The 13,777-nt window shown below is 47.2% G+C and overlaps 1 protein-coding gene across 4 annotated transcripts in view; it reads right to left on the reverse strand.

The window, feature by feature from the left end:
- The window catches only part of KIRREL3 (kirre like nephrin family adhesion molecule 3), a 577,652-nt gene that overhangs the window by 170,361 nt on the left and 393,514 nt on the right, over positions 1–13,777 (reverse strand). The gene's annotated exons all lie outside the window — the stretch shown is intronic.

Raw genomic sequence — 13,777 nt, forward strand, 5'->3', positions numbered from 1 at the left:
TAGCCCCTGGTGCCCTTCCTCTGTCTGTGGGAGGTGCTGTCTGGCGTTACTCCAGTGCGTTGGCGGGCAGGTGTTCGAGGAACTCTCCTCCCTTCTCCCCTCCCCTCCCCACCTGGCTCCCTGAATCACCCAGCTCCTACCTTTGGAGCTCAGTAATCACCTGAGCTAAGTCATCGCCAAGCCTTGGGGCTGCATCAGGAGCCACCCCTTCTCACCTTGGCTATGTAGTCCCCAGGCTCTGGGAATTCAATCCAGAGGGAGGCAGGGGTTTGGGCCGGAGCCAGAGTGTTGGGCTCACCTGAAACTGGTAACCAGCACAGGTAACGTGCATTTCCTGGGGCCTGACTGCCTGGGGTGTGCTTCTGGTGCAGAGATGGGGGAGGAGGAGGAGGAGGAGGAAGAGGGAACAGCAAAGAGACACTGCCTGGGGCTGGAGGGGAGGGTGTACTGCTGTCCACAAGGTTTATTCCGAGTCTGACCAACACTGGCGCCACTGTGGGTTGGACCTAGTAAGTACTAGAATCATTGAGGCCCAAGGGGTGCTGGCCAGGAAGAATGCAATGCAATTAGTATTCTGGGAGAACGGGAAGCATCTAACCTGGAGACCAGGTCTTGTAGTTGGCAACCCAGAGTGCCCACTCAGCTTGTGTGTGGGGGGTGTCTCTCCTGCTGGGAAGGGGTGGCTTCTGCAGGAGGAAGCTCCTGGCCTCTCCCTGTCGGCCCCAGGCAGCTTCCACCACGCCTCTTGCCCACTGGACTGATCTGCATGCCCCCCCCCCGTCCCCCCCCCGGGGGGGGGGCTGGTGGCTGGGTTAATTGGGCACTGTTTATGTGCCATCTATTATTTATCATTTCCTTTTGTCTACCCTGAGTGCCACAACTGCAGCTAACTGGCGAGAGTTATTCCTGCCTTGGGACATGTGTGAGGACCGGTTCCTTCCCCAGTCCTTGTGAAGTGACTTTGGGGCCAACAGTGACTTTGTAAAAGGCAAGTGGTGAGGAGAGAAGATGGGGGTGGAAGGGGGTTTAAAACAAGAGTAAGGGGCAGCTCTGCACTTAACTCGCTTCTGTGGGGTAACTCTGATGCATGCCCCTTGTATATAATTCCTAGAAATAGCCAGTGGCTCTCCATGTTGGCTACATAATGGAGTTATCTGAGAGAGCTTGAGCAAATATTGGCAGCTGGCTCCCTCTCCAGTGATGCTGACTTAACTGGTTTGGGGGAACAACTTTTAGGCTTATTGTCACTATCACTATTTATTTATGGGATGGAGAGAAAGATGGGCATAGAGAAGTAGAGCACTCCTACCTGCTGGTTCACTCCCTAGACACCTGCAATGGCCAGGGATGGCTCATTGCCAATGCCAGGAGCCAGGGACTCAATCTGGATTTCCCACATGAGTGGCAGGGACCCCAGGACTTGAGCCATCACCACCCCCTCCCCAGGCCTGCATTAGCAGGAAGCTGGACTCAGAAGCGGGAACCACGTGCTGAATCTGAGCACTTGGATGTAGGATACAGGTGTCCTAGCTGGAATGCCCACCCCTGAGTTTGAGAGTTTAAACTCCCCAGGTGATTCTAATATGCAGTAAAGGTTGAGAACCACTCGTAGTTCAAGCTCCTTCCTGCTGCGAACATCATTTTTCCCAGTTAATTATTACAATAGCAGCGAACACTAATCGAATATTTACTATGTGACAGGCATAGAGATGAGAATGTTATACAGGTAGCTTTAATGAATCCTTAGAACAGCCCAGTGTTGTTGGAGGATACTATTGTTAGTCCCATTTTACAGATGAGTAATTGGAGCTCACGCAGGTTAAACCCCCTGGCCCAATGTCAGTCACCCAGTTGCCAAGTTATGTCTGACCTGACTCCAAAACCTTGCTGTTAACCATTATACGACACAGCATCTCACTTCAAAAGAATGAGAATGGCACAAGAGGTGTGGGATGAATGTTTAACAGTATTCCAAGCAATGCTTCCTATTAGCAAATGAACATCTAGGGCTCCAGGTTGTAAACGACTTAGACTGGGCGACAGACAAGCCTGGCCCAGCCTGACACTATGGGACGATGGTCACCACCTATTGTCTTGTGGGAATATTTGCAAAGGGAATAATCTTTCTGTGGGGTGCAGAACACTCTACAAATGCAAGGCTCCAGTATTATAATTAAAAGGGGGTGACGGGGCCACCTAGAGAATCTGGAAGGGGTATCCTCTTCCCCTCAGGCACGAGGGCTTCAGATGGGGTCAGGGAGAGCAGGGGCTTGCTGGAGGAATCCACCCTTCCCCAGGATCCCTGGCGGGGCTCTCCATCTTAGAGCAGTTTCCTTCTGGGACAAATGAAGCTGCCTCAGCTTCCAGATCCATGCAGGTCTGAGCAGAAGCCCAAGTGGAACTCAGACCAAAATTTCCTGGGCCTCAGCACTGTAGCTCTGGGACTTCCAGACGCAGAGTTCCACCCCCCCCCCCCGCCCCGCCCCAGAGAAAGCCAGCTCCATCTGAAAGCCAGGATCCCCATGATGAGAATTCTCCAGGAATGGCAGATTGCCCCAGTGGCTAACGCGGCAGGTGCATGGGGCCGAGATCTGGCGCTTCCTTGCCGTGTGCTCTCAAGCCAGTTCTTTAACCAAGGGGGTGAAGTCCTTGTCTGAGAGTAGGGGTAAGAATAGGACCTCCTGCAAAATGTTGTGGGGAAAATTGAAGGAGATGACAGCGCTCAACAAATACCAGCTGTTATTACCATTACTGTCATAGCCACTGTCTCCCCTTGTGACTTTCCCTCCAGCTTCTAATACCTTTTGAGGTACCTTCTTTTGTAGAACGAGGCTTCTTTTGAATTTGGAGTGTGGTTTTGGTCGGCTTACTCAGGCATCTGTGTTTACTGTGTTCACAGACTTGTTCATTGCAGCTCCAACTTTTCTTCCCATGCAGGACTCCAGTACCTGGGTCATTGACACCTACGTGGGAAAATTGAGTTCTGGGCTCCTGGCTTTGGCCTGGCTCAGTCCTGGCTGTTGTAAACATTTGGGGACTGAGTTAGCTGATGGAAGATCTCTCTCCCTGGGTCTGTCTCTGTCTCACTGCTTTACCAAAAAAAAAAAAAAAAAAAAAAAAAAAAAATCGTGTGGCATCAGTTTGGATGAATTTTCTCATCTTGTACTTGTGCTCATTATGCTTTCTTATTATCCAGCTCCACTACTGTCTCATGAAATTGTTAATTCTTGGAGATAGTGTTTTCTTTAAGTACACTCATTTAAAAAATGACATACAGTTCACCTAACATGAAATTTGCCCTTTTAAAGCATATAGTTCAGTGGCTTTAAGTATATTTGCAACCACAGCCACTATGGAATTCTAGAACATTTCATCACCCCCCCCCCCCCATAAGCCCTGTACCCATTGTTAGTCACTGCCCACTTCTCTCTCCTGGTCAGCAATCATGCTTCCCTGTCCTGTGTCTGTGGATTTGCCCTTTCTGGATATTTCATATCAGTGTGATCATATACTATGTGGCCTCTGTGTCTGTCTGCTTGCAACCAGCACAGTGCTTTCAAGATTCACCTATGCCGTTGCAAGCACCGACACTTACACTATTCCAGTGTATGGATAGACCACATTTTGTTTGCTTACTCACTGTTCAGTTGCCATTTGAGTTGTTCCTACTTTTTGGCTATTACAGATGACGCTGCTATGAGCATCTTGTGAGTAGATGTTCTCTGTGTTTGATTTTTTTGCAGGACTGGCCTACTGTTTTCTGGGGTCACTTTAAATTTTGTTTTGTAAACGAAGGAGGTAGGCCCATTTAGGGGCTCTTCATTTCTAATTTTTATTTATCTTTGGTCAAGAACTCCTTTGGAAGCATATTAAAAAACATGGGGGTCTCTGTCCAGATGAATGGCTACGTGTGAATACTCAGCATTTCAAGGACCCACCGGGCGCCAGGAGCCGGCGCCGGGTCCTGATGTTCCTTGGCTACAGGTTCACACACAGCAGCATTTTAAGGTTAGATTATTTTCTCCAGTACAGAACTCCATTTACATTTTTGGCTTTTCCACATGGATATAGGAAATGGATAATTTGACTAATGAGTTCCGACCCATGTTCTGATTTCCATCTGGGATTGGAACATTCAGCAGCCAATCAGTCGGCTTAATTTTTTCCACCCACTCTGTAATCATCTGATTGATGTGCAATTACCTCCCCTGCTTTGATACCCGCTTCCCCTTTCTCATGTTTCCCATCCAACGCCAGATAACCTTCATTTTTTCCCATTTATTTTGTATGTGTTGGCCACTGTGTGATATAATTATTTTTGCAATCATCTTCTATTAGGTAAAAGAATATTGCAGTAGAGAAAGAGGGAAAAATAAAATAAATGCCTTCCTGACAAGTTCTAATATTTTATGTTCACAAATAATCTCCCAATATCAGCGCAATAATATTATTTTCTCAATGTGCATTTATTAAAATGTAAAGTAGCTCCATCACATTGGGAACTAAAACCCTTGCATTACCTTGGCCAAAAGATATCACTTATTTATTTCAGATTCCATTTCTGGAATTTTAATACTGTTACTGTCTTCCCCCTCCTCTCCCACAGCCTTTATCTAGCAGGGGAGTGAACCTGACGAGTTTGATTTCTAAAGAGGCACTGCTGAATGCCCAGGACCTTAATTTGGTTTTAAGAATTGCTTTTGGCTTTTGATTTATGATGAGGTTCTCTGCTGTGTAATTCTTTTGGCTGGAAACTGAAAGTCTCCCTTTGTGGCTGGTATTTTGACACTATGTTTTAGGACAGGGGACAGGGGTGATGACTTGAGAAGTTCTAGAAAGGCGGAGAAAGGTTAACGGGGGATTTAGGAGTTGAAAGAGTTAGCACTATTATCTGTCGGGTTCCCTATAGCGATAATGGCGTACACCTTAGATTCCAGTTTGAACTCAGATGCGAATTTCCAAATAGTCTAGTGAAAATGATACTGGATCAGAAGTCAGAAGACAAGAGTGATAATCCTGTTTTCCCCTCTAGTTTTGTGAACTTGGCCAAATCATGTCTCCTCTTGGGGCTGTTCTCTCAAGTGCAAAAGGAAATGTGCTGAGATGGATGGGTTTGATTCCTGGCTGCGCATGAGAACACTGGAGAGCTCTGAGAGCCATATTGATGACCAGGCCTCCGGATCAATGAAATCAGGACTTCTCATGGCGTGGGTGGAAGGGCCTGGGCATTAGTGTCTTTATTAAACACGGCCCAGGTGACTCAGCTATGACACCAGAGCCCAGCACCCCCCGGTCCACGTGATTGCAAGTATTTCTCAGGATTTCCGGTCGCCTGGCACCATGAGCTGGGCAGTGACATCTCACTAAGCCAGGCTGGAGAGAGGTGTTTGCAGATTTGTGGGCCATAGCTTGTGGCATGTGATTCTGTGCTGGGGTTTGAGGTGTCTCGGGGCGGGGGTGGGAGGGACGTCTGGGGAGACCCTGAATGGAATTGAATTTCTCTCGATATCAGGCCTGGGTTGGGGCAGGTGTATCTTCTCTTCTTTGTGGGCCCGTGGTGCTGAGAAGACGGATGAGCTGGGGCTGCTAAAATAGCTTTTGTTCCTTAGAGAAAGGCATGTAGAAAGATAAGGCAGGCTTATTATTTTTCAAGTGGAGCTGGAACTGTTTAGAGAAAAGAGGAGATGGAGGGGGACATGATTTGCCATCTCCAAGAGGCTGGAAGGCTGTCATGTGGAAGAGGGATTGGAGTGAGTTTAGATGCTCCAGGGGGCTGAACTCAGGCCAGTGGGTAGAGTCAGCGAGGCGGATTGTGGTGCATCTTTGTACAGGAAGCATCGCTGTAACGTCAAGCTGTGCTATTCCCTGTGCCTACCTCCGTCTCAGCACCTGCTTTCCTGACCCTCTCCTCTACATTGAGACCATATCTCTCAAATCTGTCTTCTCAGCACCTAATCCAGTCCCGGCCACACTCTTCAAGGCATGTTTATCATTTCTGTGGTTATTAATGACTGCCATTAATGCCCACTATGCAAAGCTCTTTTATTGCCTTTTCTCTTTTAACTCTTCCCTCGCTTTAGGAGGTCTCCGTATTTATTGCCGCACTCTGTAAGTTAAGAGAACCAGAGCTCAGGGCGGATAAAGAATGTGCAAAAACCACAGCCGGCAGGTCCCAGAGGCTGGATGTGAATGTGGGCCTGCCTGACTTGAAAACCTGTGTCCTTAACCACTGTACTCCCCTGCCTGTCTGGGCCCTGGCTGGGCCGTATGAGGAGACAGAGGGGCCCTTCAACTCTGGAGTCACTCAAGTTGAAGGGGGACAACCTTTTGCAAGGCCATGAGTACAGCAGAGCAAGAACAGCCCCAGATGACCATGTAGCCAGAGGATAAGTACATTTTTAAAGTCCCAGGTCCCCCAAGCACTGTGCCTGTCAGCTTCCTACTCCAAGCTCCAGCCCTAGCAAGGTGCTGGCCTGATGCTGAGGTGCAGCCTCCCTGCCCTGGGCTACGCAGGCTCTGGGGTGGCCCTGCTCTATGGCAGGTGTGGTCATCTCCATGTAATAGGCTTGTGGCCTCCTCTGCCACCTGCTTGCACGTCTCAGTAAGCATCCATGGTGCCATGTCTGGAGAGCAGACTCCTTTGTATGCCTCTGGTGATAGGATGGAGAGAGAGGTCTTGGGTGTGCACATGTAGGGACTAGGGGGATGCATGACTGCTGTGGCCACGAAACATTGTGTTAGCACCCCTGTTCATCCCACACAGACACTGATCACGTTACCACCCTGCTCAGGGCACACGGCAGAGGGCTGGACGCGGCTGGGGAAGGAGCCGGTGCTCACAGGAAAGCTTTCATCAAAGTGACGGCATAGCTACAAGTGCAGAAATAACATTACTGAGATGGCCTTGCCAATTAGTGGAGAGCTGAGAGGAGCTTGGGAGAATGGACAGGAGAGGGGCTACAATGGGGTGGGCAGGGCCAGGGAAAGGAAGAGAGGGTGGGAGAGTTAGGGGCATGGTGATTCCTGGTTTCCTGTGGGGTGTGCTGCTTGAAAGCTGGTGTCGTTCTCCCTAATCGCAGCCCAAAGTGAGCCTTAACCAAAAGAGGGGATTAAGTCAGATGCAGTGAGGGCCCTTCTACTAAACAGGGTAGGAATCAGGAAACCCTTTCTCTGGAGAGCCTGGGTGGGAATGGTCTGCACAGAGAAAGGAGCAGACATTTGTGAATCAGGCACTTTAAATACATTCCCCAGGGCCAGCGCTGTGACGCAGTGGGCTAAGCCGCTGCCTGCGGTGCCGGCATCCCATATGGGCGCTATGTCCTGCTGCTCCTCTTCCAATCCAGTTCTCCACTAGGGTCCAAGTGCTAGGTCCCTGCACCAGCGTGGGAGACCCTGAAGAAGCTCAAGGCTCCTGGCTTCGGATGGACTCAGCTCTGGTCATTGAGGCCATTTGGGGAGCGAACCTGTGTGAGACCTTTCTCCGTCTCTCCCTCTCTCTCTAACTCTGCCTCTCAAGTAAATAAATAAAATCTTTAAAAAAATCCTCATTTATTGTTCATAATGATCATAGTGGGTAGGTGATAGGATTTCCAATTTACAGATGAGAAAACTGAGACTCGAAGGTTTTTAAATTAGATTTATATTTATTTGAGAGACAGAGGGATACATACCACATAGCATTTCTAGTCATTGATTCATCCCAACTGGGGCTGGGTCAAGGCCAAAGCTGGGAGCAAGGAACTCAATCCAGGTGTCCCTCAGGGGTGGCAGGGACCCAGTCTCTGGGCTACTATTTCTGCCTCGCAGGGTCTGCATTGATGGGAAGCTGAAGTCAGGAACCAGAAGTGGGGATGGGACCCTGGAATTTCCATGTGGGACGTGGGCATCCTGACTGCTAGGCTAAATGCCCACCCCACTCACAGGTGCTTTGAAGATGAAATTAGAGACTCAAGCAAGCAAGTCTTACCTAAATGTGACTCACAGACTTGTGTTCCTGTCCCTACATCACACTGTCTTCCAATCTGCCATTAGGCTGGGCTGGAGCCAGCGACTTGGGGGGTTGCTTTCCCAGGCACACAGAGCTTTGCTGGAGGGCTGAGTGAATTCTAGGGGAGGCCTCGGGTCCTTGGAGGTCCTCCTACTTGGCCTGGTCGGGGTTGCAGACCCGACCCACACAACAGGAAGGGCTGCACACTTGCAAGTTGGAAAGGTGCTCCTGTCACTAAACACACATGGATTTGGTGGGTAGACATGCCCAGGAAATAAGACAGCAGCCTACGCAGACACACAACCCCTCCTCTCACAGATCTCTGGGTGCAGGGAAGAGAGATGAGGATCACCAGATTCACTTCGGAGAAGTTCAAGGCTATTCCCAGGGCACAGGTAGAGTGAAGTTCAAAGCTGGACACTCGTTTTGATTTCTGCTTTTCAGAATGTACACTTATCTGTTTTTGAAAAGACTTTGAAGAGGCAAACTATTTTTTTTAGAAAAATAAAAAAAATCCTCTAACTAGTCTTCTTGCTTGAAGATTGCCAGTAAATCAGCCTTCTTATCAAAGGCTGGTGGGTGGTGAGCAAATTAGGAATGTGTAACTGTACTGCCATACGCTGAGTCTCTGTAAGGTCCTTGGCTCTGCATTAGGTTCGTTGCACATATTATCTTCATAACCATGAGCATTCCTTATAACTTACAAGACAGGCATTTTTATTCCCATTTTCTCATATGACAAAACTGAGATCTAGGGATGTTAACTGATTTGTCCAGATTCCCATCCTATGTAAGAATCTTTCAGAAAGCTTATGGAAAATGGAATTAAAAGATTAGGTTATGTTTGGTGTAAAAAATTAAATCCATGCATAGCAAGGGTCTTCAAAAATTTTGTGGAAAATGTGTATTATGAAAAAACTATGCATGGATTTCTAATAGGCTTTACATCAAAATTAACTTATCTTTTAATACTTTTTTTCCATAAGCTTTTTGAAGTATCATGTATAAGAAGCAAAACTAAGATTTGAACCCATGGTTCTTGGACTTCAGAAGCAATATGAGGCTATGAATATGCAAACCTCAGAGCTGAGAACCTGAGTTCAGCTCACCTTACCTACTTAATGCAAAGAGCCTTCCCGGAACAGCGCTGATACAGGCTGTGATTTGATTAACCCACCTGTATTGATGGAAGACTCCTTAATTGCTCCACGGGGCAGCACTTCCACTGTTTGATCTTTCATTTGTTCACCTAAGGAATATTTAATACATGTCTACTATGTGTCAGAGAATATTCTAGAAGCTGGGAAGGCAAACAAGGGCCTGGCTTTCAGGGATCCTGATTTCTAGTTGGGGGAAATAAGCACTAGAAAATAAAGAAAGGAAATAGACAGGAGTCTGAGGTGATGATAAACGAACTGAAGAATGAAAGAGAGCAGCGGAGAGTGTCTGGGTAGGGGCCCAGGTCCAGCTGAACATGCAGGGAAGATCTTGCTAAATTGGCAGTGACTGGACTGAGACCTAAAGGACAGGAGGAACACACCTTGCAAAGACCCGGGGGGAGAGCATTTAAGGCAGAGGAAGCAGGAAGTGACTAGGCTTTGAGGCGAGACTAAGTTTGGCACAATAAATAAGGCCAACAGCCTGGAGTACAACCAACTAGGGGAGGAGAGGAGGCGATGAGCTCAGGGAGGAGGGCGGAAGCCAGATGGTGCAGGGCCCACCTGCCACAGGGGGGGCTGTGGAGCTCCTCCTCAGTGCGGTGGGATGCCGTCAGCTGGCTTTGAATGGGAAAGTGACATAATCTGATTCATATTTTTAAAAGGTTGCTATGTGGAGACTGGATCCCAGGAGGCACTGCTAACTGTGGGTGCCTTTTCCCTCCTACTGGTCAAACCTGATTCTTGTAGCAATGACCCTTGCACCCAAAGCCAAACCAAACAGAAAACAATAACACTTCTTACTCCCTTCTTCAGGTTTTTCTAATTGGCTAGATCATTTTTCCTTTTAGCTCTTTCTCAGCTTCCTCTGTTCTTTCAACTGAGCTTTGGATTTTAGATGCTAGATGTAGTCTAGATCTATCATCTTGGTCATTCTTCACTGACCGATCTCTTGCTTACCTATCTCATTATTAAAATGTGGCACACAGTATCAAACATGCCTTGTCCAGCTTGGGATCCATGAAGGAAGAGCATTAGCAGGGATTCTTAGAGTGGGGTTCCTGGGTCCAGGGAAGAGTTTACCCCTCCCCATTCCTATACACAGTCGTGTGTGTATGTTGAGAGAGAGAGAGAGAGCGAGCGAGAGCGCATGTCTGTGTAATGCATGCATTTCTAGGAACATGCAGACTCGTGCAAGTCTCAAACAGACCCTCACCCTTAAAAGCCATTGCCCTGGGACTCTGAGCCCAGGCATTACATCCCTCGAAGAAGCTACGGATAGTTTCCTCTCTGGGTTCACATTCACCGGCTTCTGCCTGTCTCAAATGCCTTTACCTATCTCTTGATCTCTTCTTCCTGCCTCATACCCTACTTTACATTTGTTCTATAGCTTCTTATAAATCATTCAAACCTAGGGAAGCAACTTCTTTCTTCTTAGAATACAGGCAAGTGAGGAAGGCTGTGCCCAAGCTGGCAGGATGAGAAGAGGAAGAGGAATGGGTGTAGGAGCAGAGGCCTTCCTCTCCTTTCCTTTCCTTCTCTGGAACTGGTCTCTGTGCCTGGCAGGTGGACTACTTTAAAGCAGGGCACAGGCCTGGCTTGCATAAGAACTTGCATATGAGCCAATGCACAGGACAGAGTCATCTTCAGAGAATTATTATTCATTTCCCATTGCAGTTAATTTTGGCACCTTCATCAGGGTTTAAATTCTAGTACCATATCATATCAAAGGGAAAAAAGGATTTGATGTACGTGTTAATTACTGCTAAGATGTAGCTACTTAAATCAAGAGATTAATCTTCATTTGACTATTCAGAGCAGCTCTGAGAGTGGGGGCTGGGGGGTCCCCTTTGATTTGGGTTATTTAAATAGGTGATAAGAACTTCAAGCAAAATGGCTTCCTATTTTCTAGACCAGCATTTGGATGTCTTACAATTAGTACCCCACTAAAGGAAAAATAGCAAAATCAAGTTTCTTGGGGCCAGCACTGTGGCACAGTGGGCTAAGCCACTGCCTGCATCCCATATGGGTGCCAGTTCGCATCCTGGTTGTTCCACTTCTGATTCAACTCTCTGCTAATGTGCCTGGGAAAGCAGCAGAAGATGGCCTGGGTGCTTGGGCCTTTGCACCCACATGCAAGACAAGGATGAACCTCCTGGTTCCTGACTTCTGCCCAGCCTAGTCCTGGCTATTGCGGCTACTTGGGGAGTGAACAAGTGGTTGGAAGATCGCTCTCTCTAATTCTGCCTTTAAAATAAATAAATAAATCTTTAAAAAAAATCAAGCTCCTCTAGGAATTCATAAGTCCTTTCCTATCCTGTGACCTAGTGGTAGGTGATATCTTCAAAGCGTGTGAGAGGCTTAACAAGTAGATCCATGTAGAAAAAATAATATTTTTTAAAAGCACAAACTGTCAAAATGAAACTACTTGTGGATACACTCTTTATAAGAACTATCTTGGATAAATCCTAAATATGCTTTTTTTTTTTTAAACCATGGAACTGTAAAACCCATCGAAACACCAAGTTATTCACAAAGTGATTAAATCATAGTCATTTACTATGGTTTTACAAGAACATTGTTTTCTTGGATTTCCAAGGCTTTATTGCTTCAGATAGAACACTTTGCTCCTAATAATCCCTATTGATTTTACTATATAACCTTATATTTTTAGATTTGTTTTACTGCTTTGCACTAAATTCTAGCCTTAATGTGCTATATAAACTCAGATACATCATGAGGTTTCTCAGATCTTCTGAAGATAATGAACTTGTCCAACATGGATGCCAACATGGTCAGTCTGCACTGCTAATAGCGTTGAGGTTGGTGGGGGAGAGATATGGTGGTCTCTGTGGCTGTTGCTGGTTTTATTTCTGGGAAGTTGAGGTGCTGGGTGTGGTAAGGGGGCTTCATCACAGATTAGAGGAGGTATCTGAGATTACACTGAGGTCACCCTTCTGCTATGGTGGCTTATCTCTCTTGAGATATGTGGCTCTCTATCTATGAAGCACTTTGCATGCAATAACAGCTCATTTGCTAAATCAGCCAGTGGAGACCTTGATGTTCTTAGAGAAAATTTTTGTACTTTTGGGTGCTGTTTTTTATTCTTTTTAGAATTTATCTATTTGAGAGGCTGAGACAAGAGAGAGCTACCATCTGCTGGCTCATTCCCCAAATGCCCCCAATGGACTGAACTGGGCAGAACCAGGACCAGGAGTCAGGAACTCAACCAAGCTCTCCTATATGTGCAGCAGGAAGTCAGTTCCTTGAGCTACTGCCACTGGGAAGCTGGAGCCAGGAGGCAGAACTGCACTGGGAATCAGTCCCGGTACTCCAATGTGGGATGTGGCGTCTTAACCACCAGGTTCCCTGGGTGGTGTCCTAACACTGTGTTTCAAGGTGCCTTCTAAATGTTAGAAACAGGGACATATTTGATTGCAAGTTGGACTTGCATCCCTAATCTCTGGACAAAGGTCTTGGGACTCTGGAGGGGATGAGAGTCAGGGTGCTTCTTGCTTGTGGGCAAAGCTGCAGCCGATTCAGGGGAAGAAGGGCAGCTGGTGACAGCCCCTCCAAGCAGTAGCCATGAGTACCCGGGACCACAGCAAGATGCTGCCCTCTCATACTGTCCCCATGCCCTAAATGTACACTTCATCACACGGTAGGGGAGATGGAATTCTTCACTATCCGGAGCTCAGATTCTAAAAGGGGAAAAAAATCATGAGAGCTACACTTTGTAAGTGCTGACTGTACTTTTTATTGTGGTAATTACACTATCCTACATTGAGTCTTTTTTTCTACATTAATTCTCTACATTCTTACAATAGAGCTCATAAGGCAGGTGTTACATCAATTCCATTTTACAACAAGGAAACTGAGGCATCAGGGGATTCAATATTTTGCCGAAGGTGACTCAGCTCGTGAGTGGTGGCTCCAGAATTCAAATCCAGGCATTCAGACTCTAACTGTCCTGGTTCTTTCCTAATTACATGTGTAAATCGTATTCATCATTGACAAAAGCACTACCCACTAACTGTCTCATTTAATTTTCCCAATAACCTTTGGCTGTCTTTTCGAGATAAGAAAACAGAAATAGGCAATCATTTGTCATTAGGTGACAGAGCCACAACCCCTAGGGAACACCTTTGTCCTGTCTCCCTCTCTCAAACACACCTGCGTTGAGTGGAAGATCTGTTGATGTGGCATGAGGAAGGGAAGCCACGTAGACAAGCCCTGGGGATCAGCCTTTAGAGCAGCAAGCGATCTCAACCCAGGTTATGAGTGAAAGGACTAAGGGATTTCTCCTGCGCCTCCCCATTTCTGCCTGTCCCCTCCACACACTCTCGTCAGATCACTGCTCCTTCACTGGGATCCCAAGCTCTTTGAAGGAAAGAACTGTGGTGGTGTCTATGATGTTGGCTGCTTGACGTGCTGATGAGATTTTATAGCCATTGGAGTGACCAGAGAAGCATCCGTATGAATCCCAAGTGATGGAAGAGGAAAGCAGGACAGTGAGCCAGCAGGAAGGTGGAAGGGGTAACAGTTGATGGGTGGGCTAGGAGGGCAAGAGAGTCCCTGCCGTCAGGGCCAGGCTATGTGCAGGGCATCCCTTCTGCTTTCTTAAAAGAAAGCA

This window comes from Oryctolagus cuniculus, chromosome 1 (genome assembly GCF_964237555.1).
Source record: "Oryctolagus cuniculus chromosome 1, mOryCun1.1, whole genome shotgun sequence".
In the NCBI taxonomy this organism is placed as follows: Eukaryota; Metazoa; Chordata; class Mammalia; order Lagomorpha; family Leporidae; genus Oryctolagus; species Oryctolagus cuniculus.